Source organism: Staurois parvus, unplaced genomic scaffold, assembly GCF_062004578.1.
Source record: "Staurois parvus isolate SC_StPar_1 unplaced genomic scaffold, SC_StPar_1.0 ptg001002l, whole genome shotgun sequence".
NCBI classification, from domain to species: Eukaryota; Metazoa; Chordata; class Amphibia; order Anura; family Ranidae; genus Staurois; species Staurois parvus.
Genome location: NW_028318798.1, coordinates 628,156 through 644,743, shown reverse-complemented (window position 1 = coordinate 644,743; position 16,588 = coordinate 628,156). Strand labels below are relative to the sequence as shown.

General features: G+C 44.7%; 1 pseudogene; it reads right to left on the bottom strand.

The window, feature by feature from the left end:
• Positions 1 to 2,655: 2,655 nt before the first annotated feature.
• On the bottom strand, positions 2,656 to 3,587 carry LOC149441348 (uncharacterized; annotated as a pseudogene).
• Between the last annotated feature and the right edge of the window lie 13,001 nt (positions 3,588 to 16,588).

The window sequence follows — 16,588 nt, the reverse complement described above, 5'->3', positions numbered from 1 at the left end:
CGCCTGCTGCGTACCTACCATAACGCCAAAACTGCCGGGCATCCGGGGAAGAACCAGCTGTGTTGGGTCGTCTCTCGCTTATTCTGGTGGCCAACCCTCCGTGCCGACATTGCCTCTTATGTAGCGGCATGTTCGATCTGTGCCCAGAATAAGTCTCTACGGCATCTCCCTTTGGGTCTTCTGCAACCCATTCCCAATGGGGAGCGTCCTTGGTCACATCTAGGTATGGACTTTATTGTAGACCTCCCGGTGTCTCGGGGTCATACGGTCATCCTCATGATCGTCGATCGGTTTTCCAAGATGTGCCATTGCATTCCACTCAGGAAATTACCCACAGCGCAAGAACTGGCCACGGTCTTTTCCAGGGAGATTTTTCGCCTGCATGGGTTGCCTAAGGTGATTGTCTCGGACCGCGGGAGTCAGTTTGTGTCCAGGTTCTGGCGCGCCTTCTGCTCCCAGTTGGGTATTAGTCTCTCCTTTTCTTCAGCCTACCACCCGCAGTCCAAAGGGGCTGCAGAGCGTTCCAATAAGGCTTTAGAACAATTCCTGCGGTGTTATATTTCAGACCATCAGGACGATTGGGCCGATCTCCTGCCTTGGGCAGAGTTTGCCAGGAACTCGGCGGTCAACTCCTCCTCCGGGATGTCTCCTTTCATGGCCAACTATGGGTTCCAACCCGCGGTATTACCTGAGAGGTTCTCACCACAGGACATTCCGGCTGTGGAGAACCATCTTGCTGCCCTGCGTTCTTCATGGGGGCAGATCCAGAGGGCCTTGAGGGACTCAGCTCAGCGCCAGAAGTTCCAGGCTGATCAAAGACGGTTGCCCGCTCCTTCATACCAGGTCGGCGATCGTGTGTGGTTGTCTACTCGCAACCTCAATCTTCTGGTGCCCACACCAAAACTAGCTCCCCGTTTTGTCGGTCCTTTCCGCATTCTCCGCAAAGTGAATCCGGTGGCCTATGCCCTTGCGCTTCCCCTTCCGTCTGGGATGCGGATCTCCAATATCTTTCATGTTTCCCTGTTGAAACCTCTGATCTGCAATCGCTTCACTACCTCTCTGCCTCGGCCCCGTCCTGTCCGGGTTGACGGTCATGAGGAGTATGAGGTGAGCCGGATCCTGGACTCTCGTGCGAGGTCGATTACAGTTCCTGGTTCATTGGCGCGGTTATGGCCCCGAGGAGCGTTCCTGGGTCCCTTCCGCGGATGTCCATGCTCCTGCCCTCCTCCGCGCTTTTCATACCTGCTTTCTTTAGAAACCTTTTGTTGAGCCGCGGAGGGGGAGGGGTCCTTGAGGAGGAGGTACTGTCAAGGTCCTACCTTTTCCCTGAGGTTATGTTACTCCATGTGCTGGCGTCCATCTTGGATTCTGCTGTGCATGATGGGAATCCTTTTATGCCTTCAGGTCCCTGTGGTCCATCCCCCAGAGGGGTGTGGCTGATGACATATAAGCCTGTGGCCCGCACATGCTCTTTGCACTTGTGTCTTGTGTCTTTGTGTTGCTATTACTCTGTTCTGACTCTCGTGACTCTCCTGGTATCTGATTCGGCTTGTGACTTGACTATTCTTTGTATTCTCCCTTGATGTGATCCTCTGTTGCTGAACCCGGCTCATGACCTGTGATTCTCGTCTGCTGTCCTGTACTGTTTTGTCCTGTTGTTGTTGACCCGGCTTGTCTGACTACTCTTTTGTCTCTTCCACCAGCTACACGCCATTGGCGGCGGCCATTACCGCAACTGAGGTGTCTCGGGGGCCGCGACCTGGTTCCTGGCTGCGTCAAGTCCATCCCCACCATCAGGGGCCCTGGTGAAGGGCAGCCTGGGACTTAGACTCCGCGCCCTGAGGGACTTCGGTCTGTGGGTAGTGGTTGTCGTCAGCCAGTGCGTTACATTGTTAGGCCTGCCTGTCCGTTCCTCGGCCCCTGCCCTGACAAAGGGTTTCTTGTTAGGTGCATACACATGTATCAGAGTATATGGAACGTTGTCAATCGTACAGATCAGAATAAGAAATCGACTATTAGGGTCGGTGACTTGGTGGTATAACGTAAATGAAACCGAGTCCTTGATCGCTATCAAGACCCCTCTTTACTTAGCAGTGAAACAGGCATTGTAAACATGGGGGAAGTTCTTATGTTGGCAATATGGTTGGCTGAACGGGAAAAATGAGTTTCTTGTATGCATAAAATGTTGCATTTATGGTCATGTGCCGTTTTCCATAATGAGTTCCATTTTGCAGGATGGTTTACACCTCTGGCATTTATAGACAAGAGTGAAAGAGGCATTATTGGTGGCGTGAATGTTCACAACAGGAGATTGAGGAGTAATTTACAGGGTGCTTAATAGCAAGATAATTTATGGCCGATGACAGCTGTAGTCGGTGGCAATTGGGGTTTTGAAGTCTACTTCACTGATCATCTTCAAGCCAAAACAAAACAGTCTTGTCACTGGAAAGTAGCAAGGAGTTGCATATGAGAGTCAGTGAGGAAGTCAAGAAAGAACAGATAACTGCAAACAATACCAGAAGTGTAAAAACTATGTAGCAGAAGCTCAGGTTGATTCAAACCAAGATGCTACCGATCAAACGGGGTGAGATTTACTTAAACAGTAACTTTGAGCCATAGGCCAGAGGGATAACAGCGTATTACAAGTGGTGGCCTCTATGTGAAGTCACGTCTGCATCTACCAGGTTGCAGTTGTCCAGGGTGATGTGAAGCATGAGGTGAGGCTGGAATGTTGGACTCTTGGGGTGGGTCCAGTATGATTCCCCATGTATGAAGGAGGTGTAATCCTATATGGAGGGAGTTGATAGTGTGCACATTGCCATTATGGGAGATCAGCAAGGTAGCTGGATGGCGCCATTTGTATGGAATCTTGTGATTCTGGAGAGCTTTCGTTACTGAATTCAGCTGTCGTCGAAGTTGTAGTGTGTGTTTGGAGAGATCCGAAAACAGTTGGAGATCTGCAAAAGGTGCAGGCAGTGTAGTCATGGATCTAATGGAAAAAAGCAATTGCTCTTTTGTTTGAAATAAATATACTCTCATTAATACATCTCTAGGTATCGAATCTGCCAAGTGTAATGCTTTAGGAATACGGTGGATTCGATCAATTGTAAGGTTAAGCTTCAGGGAGAATGGCGGACATCAAATTGTGAGCATATGCGTGTAAATCAGATTGAGGGACGGATTCTGGGATTCTCCGTAGTTTAAAGTTGTTACGTTTGGATCTGTCCTCAAGATCTGCGAGTTTAGCTTTAGTCCATGAATTATCTTCTTTAACTTCTTCATACACATCTACTAGGTCATTGATGGTTCCTGGACATTCACCCATTTTATTCTCTAGAAATTGGACCCTTTCTCCCATGTTATTTAAATCAGAAGAACATTTGTGGAATAGAGAAGAAAATTCTGAGATTAATGAGGATTGTAGGAAGAGAAGCATTTACGTATTTCATGATAGAGTCAATTACAGGCTGACCAGAGGTAGGGAAAGCTGCTATAGATGAGCGTGAGGCTGAAATATGTGAGGGGTTAATCTCCTGGGCTTGTGCTGATGATACTGATGTTCCAGATGTAAGGGGCTCTAGCCTCATGTGGCTTTTGCTGAGCTATAGGGACCTGGGCTGTGTGTTTGCCGCTGTCTGGGGGAGGATTGTGTATCAATCACAACAGAAAATTCCTGCTGTGCATCTGGGAGATCAGTGTACGAAGCAGCAGCAGTAGCAGAGGAAGCAGCTACGCCATCTTGGCTGCATTCCTGTCTGTCTGATGTGTGCAGAAAGAATTCAGTGAGCTTACAAGGATGACGATCCTCCTTCCTTTTGTGGGACATCTCTGCTCCTTCTGGTCGGGTGTCAGTGCAGCTAGGTAGAGGGCTGGGAGGAAGGTCAGAGGCTCTCAGTCGCGGTGATTTATCCCTCTGGGATTAGGCAGCCATCCTCATTGCCAGCAAGCCGCACCCCATAGGTTCTTTTTTTTTAACTGTAGATGTGAAATCTCATCCATGGCATTCCTGCAAAAAACCAACAGTTAACATTAAAACAGTAACAATAGAACAGTAACTCAATAAAACTAAATTTTTATTGAAATTTGTGCCAAAAAATATAATATATATAAGCCGAAGCACAGGAGCGATCATCCCACTGGCCACCTCATGCCCCCATGCTTAGGCATATCTGTTTATATGTTTTTTTTAACTGTGGATGAAAAAACTCATCCACTAGTGGTGCACACACTGATGTATATTCTACCTTGTTGCTGTCAGAATAAACAGATTGGTGCTGCAGCTGAATGGCATTGCTGCAAAGAAAGCAACAATGGTTAACAATAAAAAACAGTAACAATAAAACAGTAACTCAATAAAACGACAACTATTTTTGCTTTTTTTTACTTTTTTAAAAAAAACTTGAATCCAGATGGGTCCCTCACAATGCAACCTAACATCTTTCGAGACCCTGTGCATATATGTGCTGTAGACTGTGCCGTGCTGTACTCTATACTAATACTCCACTAGTGTGTGGTAGCGACGGAAGCAGTCCTTGAGGCAGGGACCAGATTGGTCAGGACACGAGGGAAAAAAAGCTGGTGTCACACCTAATTCTGTGTCTGCTACAAACACATCTTTTTTGGAGTGACTTTTGGGTTGGGGTATCAGAAATGGCATCAGGAAAATGCCTCTCATGCAGCCGGCTCACTGCATCTGTGTTTGGAGTTTGAGCCGCAGCACCTTCTAGATACAAAAGGGCCATAATGATCTCTTCCTGGAATTTTAGGAAGGATCCACTTTGTCCAGTTACTTTGTAAAGCACAAAAGTGTAGTACAGAGCCAATTGAAATAAATATACAATTTTTTGTACCGGTGTCTGACTTTATGGGAAAAAAGTAGGACTTCATCATCTGGTCGTTGAAGTCCAACCCTCCCATGTTAAGGTTATAGTCATGGACACAGAGGGGCTTCTCAACAACACCAGCTGTTGTGGGAATTTGGATGGTCGTCTCTGCTTGAATGGAAGACAGGACGAAAACATCCCATTTGTCCTTCCACTTTACTGTCAGCAATTCATCATTTCTCAAGCAGGCTTTCTCCCCATTTCTAAGATAGGTATTTACAAGCCGTTGGAGGAAGCCCCAGTGATTAGGTTGCACGGTGCGAAATGTGGCATTTTTAAGATTGTACAAATATCTAAATAGTGGCATGCTTGTATAAAAATTGTCAACGTATAAGCGGTACCCCATATGGAAAAGGGTGATACCAAATCCCAAGCTATCTTGCCACTGCTCCCCATGTAGTTTGGACATCCGGAGGGCTCTACGTGACTATCTTTTCCTTTGTAAATCTGAAAATTATATGTATAGCTTTTTGCCCTCTCACAGGTCTTATACATTTTGACCCCATATCTGGCATGCTTGCTGGGTAGAAATTGTTTGAATGCAAGGTGGCCAGAAAAATTAATGAGGGACTCATCAACGCAGATGTTTTGCTGGGGAGTACACACATCTGCAAATATCTGGTTAAGGTGATTTACGAGAGGCCACATTTTGTGGATCATATTCAGGGTCACCCCAAGGGTGACAGGGTGTATTGTCATTGAAATACATAAATCGCATTATATTCTCATTTATATGCCTGGCCATGGCAGCAGAGAACACGGGCATATGATGAATCGGGTCTGTGGACCAATATAACTGCAACTCATTATTTTTAGTAATCCCCATGTTGAGGGTTAGGCCCAAAAAACTTTAAATTCATAAACTGTAATATGTTTCCATGAAAATGGTCTGGCAAGGTTTGAATTTGGGTTGGTGGTGATAAATTGTTGTGCATTTAAATTGCTTTGATCCACAATAAATCTATACAGATCGTCTGTAAAACATAGCTCCAAAAAATCAAGGGGAGTAGTTAAATATGCTGTTTCCACCCGAATTCTGGAATGGGCAGTGAATGGGGGAAGTACAGGTGCTGCAGAATTTGTGGGCTGTCAATCAGGATTTGCAAGCACATCCGGAAGGAAGCTATGGGCTCTACTGGCTTGTGTTTGAAATCTTGGTGGCTGTCAGGGACAGCTTGAACCGCTACAAAAAAAATTACCTGCTAGTGCTAGCAGAGATCAGGCCTGATATTGCTAACCTTGCAGTTTTGCATGCAATGTATCAAGTGACAGTGTTCTACTGACACTGCACTTGCTGGGGGAGAAGGGGGAGGGGTTAAGCATAGAGGCTAAATGCAGGTTCTGGCAAGTGTTGGGGCTGATCCTGCTAGCACTGCACTATTGTGAACACTGGTATAGTTCTGATTTGTTCAGACACTAGCAATGGAGATTTTGTGTGTATGTGAGTGTGTTCCTGGCAATCAAAGGGTTAAATGCGAAGACGGATGTAGTGGCAGGCAATCTAACACTATCTGGGAGGGACGTTAACTGACTCTAACGCTATCTGAAGTCCCCCATGACACTAATACAGTAATCAGTAAAAAAATTGTATACTGTAATAATGACACTGGTGACAGAGCAGTGAAAGGTTTAACTGGGGAGAGATCAGGGGTTATTACTACCTGTGCTTTTACTGTCTCAGTGTGCTGCTTGGACTCGCACAGCACTTTTTTCTCTCTCTGGAATGGAATGTGCTGTGCCTGTGTAATGTAATGGTGAGTGATTGTTGCTGTGCTGAATCATAGCACCGTTGACCCGGCAGACGCGCACGCTCCCTCTGCCCGTGAACTCCGAGGGAGCGCGGATCAAGTATATATACGTGATTTTGCACAGGGAGTCTGCCTTGTAGCAGTTTTACTGCAACAGTAAAACTGCTACAGGACGGAGGGGAAGTGGTTAAATTGTGCCTTTTTGCAACAAGGTAAAAATTGAATGTACACAAAACTGTAACTAATCAAATTTCTCTAAAATCTGGAGGTTTGTATTTTTCACTGTTGTAAAACACCCCCCCAAACGATACATTTTGTGAAAGCACATGTCCAGTAGAATAAAAAGAAGGCGCTACTGATTTTTAAGGCTCTGCGATATTTGCACAAATGTTTATCAAACCGCTATTTTCACCAAAAAACACTAAAATCCTTACTTGCACTCATAAACACAACATAACTTCAAAAAAATCCTCCTAAATTCCTACTAAGGCCTCGTTCACATGGGGTGTACTAAAGCATATGCGCATGGAGAGCCATGTTTACCCACACAGGGATGCATAGGTGTTCTGTGCATCCTTGTGCAGCCAGTCCCATTCATGTCAATTAGGACGCAGTGGCTGCAAGGACAGATCTGATCTGTGTAGGTATATGACCCCAAATGCAGATAGTGTGAGTTCAGGGACATGCACCCACATGAATGTCCAGTTGGGAGCAGTGGGCTGTGTCCAATTTGACATGACTGGGCCTGCCTGCACAGGAATGCATGGAACACCTGTGCATTCCCGTGCAGCTGCTGTATCCCAATTGACATCAGTGGGATGGCTTGCAAGGGGATGCACAGAATACCTGTTCACCCCTGTGCAACTAAATATGGCCTCACTGTAGTATGATCTGCGTGAATGAAAAGTTAGGCTTTGTTTACACTTGCGGTTGGGGGACAGCAAAAATGCACAGTAGAGCTGCATTTCTGCCACCTGCCAAACACCCCCCATAAGCAGCAATAGACAGCAGTGATTAAATGCTTTGCTCCTGTGGCAAAGTTGACCTAACTTGTGGTGATGCCGCCTTCTGAATGCTACACATTCAAATCAATAGGGAAGTGCTGCAAAGTCCTCGCAACTGCATGCAATGCACATGCTTGCGGTGCATTTGTTGGAAAAATGGGGTCAAAACAGGTAATGAGGAGGTGTTGAATCGCTTCCTCACCAACAGCCAATAGCCTCTGAATCGTGATCCAAGTGAGGATCAGTCTTCAGCAGCAAGGGAGATTTTGATGCATGTCTAAATCTACCCTTACTAGGTTTTTATTTTACTATTTGTTACAATTTTATTTATATTTTATGTAATCATTTTTGTGTTGGGAGGCTTTGGAGGGACATCAGGGGTCTAAACCCCTAATGTCTCTTTTGAGAAATAAAAAGGGACTGAAAACAGTCCCTTTCTCTGCAACCTGAGTTTCACTGTAATGAATGAGATAGCAGTCTGTATAGAGACTCCTATTCATTCACAAACTGACATATAGTAAACTCAGTTAACTATGTGTCAGTGAAGAATAAACAGATTGATCGCTACCGATTTCATTCAGGAAAGAAGAGGGCTGGTAAATACATATTTACCAGTGCCCTTCACCCCCCCCCCCCCGCTCTCCATCTTGACATTCCATTCACTGATGTCCTGGGCAGCAGTTGCAGCCAGCAGGAGGGGTGGAGGGAAAGCTGGCTAGCAGAGCTTCAAGGGGAGGTGGGCCACCGGGAATTGATAATTGAGGGGGGGAATTGGCGGGTGGAGCAGTATTTAGCACTGCAATTGCTGGCAGGAGAGGCAGTGGTGGGAATAGCAATTGCATGGGATCCATGAGAATCCGAACTGGCAGGCAAGGAAGCTGATGCGGGGGGGGAATAGGTGCTGAGAGGATCAGTGGTGGAGGCAGGGCACAGTGTGGGGAGGGGGCAGCGCAGGTATTTTAGGCAGTGCAGGAGGAGCAAAGCAGCAGTGGGGGGGAGGCATTTTAGATGAATAGCTCTGATCAGTGGCTTGTTAGCCGCTAATCAGAGCTATCGTTTTGTTCAGCGTAGTCTGCTGAACATTTCTGCTATAACTTCATGGTCACTGAAGTGACCATGAGCTTATAGCAGAGGAGGAATGTAGGTCTGTATGGTGTACAGACCTGGCCTGCTGGAAGCAATGCTGTAGGACTGTACAGTGTATGGACCTGGAAGGGAAAGGGCTAATGCTTAGTATACAGTGAGGAACAGAAATATTTGAACACCCTGCGATTTTGTAAGTTCTCCCACTTAGAAATCATGGAGGGGTCTGAAATTCACATTGTAGGTGCATTCCCACTCTGAGAGACAGAATTAAAAAAAAAACATTCAGGAAATCACATTGTATGATTTTTAAAGAATTTATTTGTCTTGCACTGCTGAACATAAGTATTTGAACACCTGAGAAAATCAGTGTTAATATTTGGCACAGAAGCCTTTGTTTGCAATTAGAGGTCAAATGTTTCCTGTAGTTCTTGACCAGGTTTGCACACACTGCAACAGGGATTTTGGCCCACTCCTCCACACAGATCTCCTCTAGATCTGTCAGGTTTCGGGGCTGTCGCTGAGCAACATGGAGTTTCAGCTCCCTCCAAAGATGTTCTATTGAATTTATTTCTGGAGACTGGCTAGGCCTCTCCAGAACCTTGATATTCTTCTTACGGAGCCACTCCTTGGTTATCCTGGCTGTGTGCTTCGGGTCATTGTCATGTTGGAAGACCCAGCCACGACCCATCTTCAATGCTCTGACTGAGGGAAGGAGGTTGATGCTCAAAATCTCACAATAAATGGCCCCATTCATCCTCTCCTTAATACAGTGCAGTCGTCCTGTCCCCTTCGCAGAAAAGCACCCCCAAAGCATGATGTTACCACCCCCATGTTTCACAGTAGGGATGGTGTTCTTGGGATGCAACTCATCCTTCTTTTTCCTCCAAACACGACGAGTGAAGTTTAGATCAAAAAGTTCTACTTTGGTCTCATCTGACCACATGACTTTCTCCCATGCCTCCTCTGGATTATCCAGATAGTCATTGGCAAACTTCAGATGGGCCTGGACATGTGATGACCTGAGCAGGGGAACCTTCCGTGCAATGCATGATTTGAAACCATGACGGCGTAGTGTTCTACCGACAGTGACCTTTGAAACTGTGGTCCCAGCTCTCTTCATGTCATTGACCAGCTCCTCTCCTGTAGTTCCGGGCTGATTCTTCACCTTTCTTATCATCAGTGATACCCCACAAGGTGAGATCTTGCATGGAGCCCCAGTCCGAGGGAGACTGACAGTCGTCTTTAGCCTCTTCCATTTCCTAACAATTGCTCCAACAGTTGATCTATTTTCACCCAGCTGCTTGGCAATTGCCCCGTAGCCCTTTCCAGCCTTGTGGAGGTCCACAATTTTGTCTCTGGTGTCTTTTGACAGTTCTTTGACCTTGCCCATGGTAGTAGTTGGCATCTGACTGACTGTGGGGTGGACAGGTGTCTTTAAAGAGCTCAGACAGGTGCTACTAAGTTAGATTATTGAGTGGAGTAGAGGTGGACTTTTTAAAGGCACAGTAACAGGTCTTTGAGAGCCAGAAGTCTTGCTGTTTCTTAGGTGTTCAAATACTTATGTTCAGCAGTACAAGACAAATACATTCTTTAAAAATCATACAATGTGATATCCTGAATTTTTTTTTTAATTCTATCTCTCAGAGTGGGAATACACCTACAATGTGAATTTCAGACTCCTCCATGATTTCTACGTGGGAGAACTTGCAAAATTGCAGGGTGTTCAAATACTTCTGTTCCTCACTGTATATCAATGTATTACTTACTTTTTAACTACAATGCTTGCATAGCTTTTGTACACTATAATAAATAGTTCAGTATTACAAACAATGAGCCAAGAATACTAAAATTATGGAAGGGAAATACACAGATTTTTTTTTTTTATCCCAGTGATATAGACTCACAAACAGATGTCATTCCTGCTATAGGATTTAGCTTCCTAATCACTGGCTGTTCAGCTTTTCCAAGCTGTGTATCCAATGCACATATAGAAATAAAGCCCACGAACATAAGCCTTATGACAAATCACTGTATCAGGAATTGCATCAAGGCTGCCTTGGTGTTGTAATGTGCTAATTATAATAAAGTCTCCCAGTGCTTTATTCATTCATGGAATCACTTTCTGTATGTGCACTGATAGAGAGTCTTAAAATGTACATTTTCATGGCTAGAAGGTAGTGGGCCCAATATATTCTAGTTTCCAAGGCAGCTAACACATGTGACTGTTTTCTGCATCTGTTTTTTCTCTAACAACAAAGAAGTTGGCAAAAGCTTCCAAAGGATTTCAGGGAAGATAATGATGCTATACACAAAGAATGAGGAGAAAGATTCACATTATGAACCTGATTTGCTAAAGCTTTAATTTTCAAGTCTGCATTCACTTCAAATATGCAATCAGGTTCAGAAGTCTCAGATTTTGTTTTTTCAAATTCCCCTAAATGTGATTGGGAATTTAAAGTGTACACAGACTGGGATGAAAATGACTTCTTGATTAAATGAGCTCCAGTGCCTGCCAGAAACAGTTTCTCAGGGTAATTGCTATATTAAAAGATTACATTAAACAGATATTCTTATCATTTCAAAGTGACCATGTCCTGCCAAAACACACTTTTACACTGTGCCGTAAATCATTACCAGCAACCCTCATTATACAAATATTCATCTGATAAAAATATTGCTGTAAGTGGCCTTTAAGATATTGTTTATTTTATCCTGTCTAATGCTACTTCCAAGCAATGTGCTTCTGCTTGGACACAGAAGATCCAGTCATTCAAGTGATTGTAAACCTCAGACATGAATTGTGAACAAAGCATATCCTTCTATACTGTGTACTTGCCTCTATCCACAGTGCTAAGTGTATTATTATTATACTGGATTTATATAGTGCCAACAGTTTGTGCAGAGCTTTACAATATAAAGGGAAACAGTACAGTTACAATACAATAAAAAACTTGAGGTTTAAGAGGGCTCTACTCATAAGAGCTTACAATCTAATAGCATGAGGCAAGTGGTTCAAAAGGTTATAACTGTGGGGGATGTTTAGTTGGAGGTGTGATAAACTTCACTGAAGAGACGAGTTTTCAGGGATCCTCTAAAGGCAGCCAGAGTAGGGGATAGCCGGACAGATTGAGGTAGAGAGTTCTAAAGGATGGGAGAGGCTCTGGCAAAGTCCTAGAGATGAGCATGGGAAGAAGAGACAAGGGAGCTTGACAGCAGGAGGTCATGAGCAGAGAGAATGGTTAACTGCCGGTTCCGACGCCACATGTGACAGAGATGGCATCCCACGGCTCCAGAACACTAAGCATAGAAATTTAGCCTCCCGCACCGGAGGACGCAATTAAGGGACACGGGAGTGCCCCCCTGACCTTACCTACCCGATGGATCAGTACATACGGCCGGCAGCATCCGGCCCTGATCCCGCTCCACGAGCCATAAGGGACAGGTCTCCCCCTGCTGCAGCCAAGATGGCCGCCGATCATGCTGCTGGCAGCATCAATAAACCAAAGAATAGCAGCAGCAGCATCTCGTCCCACAAGACGGCCAGCATAGACACAGAGCCAGACCCAGGAACAGGTAGGAGAGAAGCACAGCCACCCCACTCTTTCACCAGGACATGCTGACACCAGTAGTCCCATGGATCAGTATGAAAAGATTGCACAGGCTGTTGCTTCTCTGTTGCTACCCACCATTACTCAGGCAGTAGACAGAGCAGTTACACAGGGCATAGAACTCAGAAGTGACCTTGGAGAAAATGCCAACTGCATAATCAATGTTGAACATCGCCTCTCTGACCTAGAGGATGAATTTCAAGCTATGCAGGCGGGAGTCACACAATCCAAACATGAGCAACAGAATATATTGGACAAGCTAGATGATCTAGAAAACCGTTTGCGCAGGAACAACCTGCGCATCGTAGGCCTCCCTGAATCCTACAACTCAGGTTTATTATCTGATATCTGCTCTAAACGCATTCCTGCGGCATTGGGCATCACGACACCTTGCCAGGTTGAGAGGGCTCACCGCCTAGGCGCGCCCTCAAATGACAGACGCACACCACGCTCAATAATCGTCAAATATCTCAATTATGCAGACCGGGTAGCTATACTCAATTCGTACCGCAACTCACGGTCCCTGCAGCTAGATGGTCATAAGCTGTTACTATTCGCTGACTACTCGCAAGAAGTCTCCCACAAAAGAAAAGCATTCCAACAAATTTGCGCTACTCTATTTCAAAAAGGGATCAAATTCACTCTAGCATACCCTGCTACACTTCGCTTCAATACGCCTGCAGGGGAACCCAAATCATTCACACACCCAGAGGAAGCCCTCCAGTACTTTCAAAATAATCTTTCGAAGGTCATGGGCCCTCTACAATCACAGCATCCACCACGAGACCCTGGCCTGCGAGATCAACGTAGTCCACGACAAGAACCACCAAAGCGCCAACGCGCTAACCACACCTCGGCGAAACAAAGATCACCCTGACGATCGTTGCCCTTCCCATCCAAATACCCTCTTACTGGTATTTAAAACTTTGTGTTACAATATTTTACTGTATCATAATGCTCTACACTAGCTGAGATGTTCAGATAAGTTCTCAGGTTATCCTTTTTTTTTTCAATTTCAATTTGAATGTGTGTGTTATGCTCCACTATATTCTCTGGCTACTGTGCTACTGGTGATAATAGGGCGAGCTGGCCCATCCTTCACTGGTGGTATATTCCACTATCGGGGGCTCCCTTCTCTCCACACCTGCCTATGCAATCCCATGGTGCAGGGTTCACACCCTATCATCTCCGGTATCGCAGGCCTAAAGATAGGAGATAACATGCGGAATAATGTGAAGTTCATGATGCCCATGCAGTTTATTGTTATTTGTATTTTTACAATAGACCCCTGTTGGGTCACTCTGATATCTATATTTCTCCCCCCCTTTTACTTTCCATTCTCATCACTATTCTCCTCTTACCCGGAGACCCCACAACACCATACCCTCTAGTAATGCAGCGAGAGTACATGGACCGCGGTGATAATTCCACGGTACCGCCAAGTCATAGAGAAGATTTTAATCCCAGTGTAAACACCCTCATATTCACATTCCAATGATTCATGTGGTTTCTTGGAACGTTAAGGGTCTACGATCGCCCCACAAACGCGTGGCTGTCCTTCGTCATCTCAAACGCATGAAAACTGATATCGCATTTCTTCAAGAAACCCACTTAAAACAAACGGATTTTACGCACATCAAAAAATTATGGGTGGGACAAGTGCTGGGATCACCCTCACCCAGTGGTAAAGCAGGAGTAATTATCCTTCTACATAAACGTCTTACCGCTGACATCATGGTAGATATGGATGAGGAGGGCCGATACGTAGCTGTACACATTAAAATAGACTCCTCCCCACTGATTTTGGCTAACATATATACCCCGAACTCCTCACCCAAGCCATTCTTCCAAGATCTCTCCTCGAACTTATCGAACTTCATACACCTTCCATTAGTGTTAGGAGGGGATTTCAACCAATACATGAACGCATAGGAAGATAAATCAAAACCTACTACAGCAAATTGCCCATCCCTCCCCACTCCTCCCACTATGCACACGCTGTTCAACAGCTTCACAGAAGCACTACAACTCATAGACTTTTGGCGTCTGTCACATCCAGAAGGAAGAGAATATACGTTCTTTTCCCCCGTTCACCATACTCTGTCCAGGATCGATTATTTCTTTATCAAAAATCTTATATTACAAAACATCAAAGACTCGGAGATACATGACATAGCGATTTCCGACCACTCCCCGATTTCTATCTCCGTACAGCACGCAAAGCATAAACAACACTCACGTACATGGCGTTTCCCATCCTTCCTTGCCAAAAATTAGGATTTACTCCAAGTATTAAATACTGCCTGGTCTGAATTCTGTGACACAAATGCAGAGCACCAAACTAACCCCAATCTCTTTTGGGAAACAGGCAAGGCGGTTCTCTGAGGTAGAATCAAAGCGTTTACATCTACCTATAAGAAAAACCTTCTCCGCAATTACACAGAAGCAAGCCTCCGTCTAAGACAGACACAAAGAGACTTGGCAGATCTCAACTCCCATGAAAATAGGAAAGCATGGTCAGAGGTCAAAAAACACTTTGATACAAGGGCAGCAGCTCAAGAAGCCGCACACCAATCCCATAGTGACCTGCAATTTCATAAATTCGGCAACAAGCCGGGCAAGCTCTTAGCACGGTTATGTAGAAAACCATTCACACCTACCCTCTTTTCATCTGTGAGGAATACACAGGGAACATTAAAAAGTGACCCGTTAGACATTATTTCCATTTTAGAAAATTACTATCAAACTCTATAAGGATCAGATCCTATAGACACTGCCAAGGCCACTTCCTTCCTAGATACTATCTCATTGCCACGGTTAGATCCAACTGCACTACAAACTCTGACATCACTCAGGTGGATATATCCTCAGCCATTAAATCACTTACAATCGGTAAAGCCCTGGGACCAGATGGCTACACAGCTGAATTTTACAAAGTCATGGCTGAAACTCTTTCTCCTACCCTGCAATCGGTTTTCCAATCCATTCAGGGAGGAGGGGACTACTTTGCCTCCGGATTTCAAGCCCATATTAAATTGATCGCCAAAAACGATAAAGACCTGACGGAACCTGGATCATATCGGCCAATATCTCTACTGAACCTTGACGCAAAACTCCTGTCAAAAATTATCGGCTCTCGTCTAGCAGTTATACTGCCTGCTCTTATCCATCCATCGCAAGCGGGGTTTGTACAGGGTCATTCGGCGGCTTCAAACATCTGCAAGGTGATTTCTGTCCTGAGTCAGGCACCTAGTGACACCACTCGAGACGTAGCAATTGTCTCATTAGATGCCGAAAAAGCATTTGACAATGTCAACTTCGATTGGCTATTCTTAGCATTACGGAAGCTTGGTTTTGAGGGCTACTTTATGCACCTAATCCAAGCCATGTACTCATCTGCAACAGCTCAGGTCATAGCAGCAGGCCATATTTCTAACCCCATCCAACTAGACAAGGCTGCCCTCTATCACCTCTACTTTTCAACTTGGCCTTGGAACCACTGGCACGCTTCCTATTATTTCACTCTGACCTTCATGGCATTACAATAGGACAACAGGAGTTGAGGCTTGCTTTGTTTGCAGATGACTTATTAATTTTTACCTCACACCCATCTCTGGACCTACCATACATTCAACATATTTTCTCATCCTTCCGCCTTTGTTCAGGGCTTCGTATAAATTTTTCCAAAAGTGAAGTGCTCCCAATATTTCATTCCCGCCTCCTTCTGTGGATGCAAAATTCGACCTTTAAAACTGCTACCAAACATATCACTTATCTAGGCATAAAGATAGGGATACTAGCTTCATCTCTATATGAGCTAAATTATACGCACATGATTACTAAAATCATTGGGGAACTAGAAATGTGGAAGGATCTACCGCTCTCACTCCTGGGCAGATCACACCTCTTTAACCACTTCCAGACTGGACACTTTTACCCCCTTCCTGACCAGGGCAATTTTCAGCTTTCAGCGCTATCACACTTTAAATGACAATTGCGCGGTCATGCAACAATGTACCCAAATTAATTTTTTACCATTTTTTTGAGACAGACCAAGATTTATTTTGGTGGTATTTATTCACCGCTGGGATTTTTATTTTTTTGCTATGTAAATGGATAAGTCCCAAAATTTTGAAAAAAAGTGTTTTTTTTATAAAATTTTGCAAATAAACAATATTCCATCATAAATATTGGCCAAAATTTATTCCGTTATCTTTTTAGTAAAAAAAACAAAATCCAAAATTAGTTTATAACCAAAA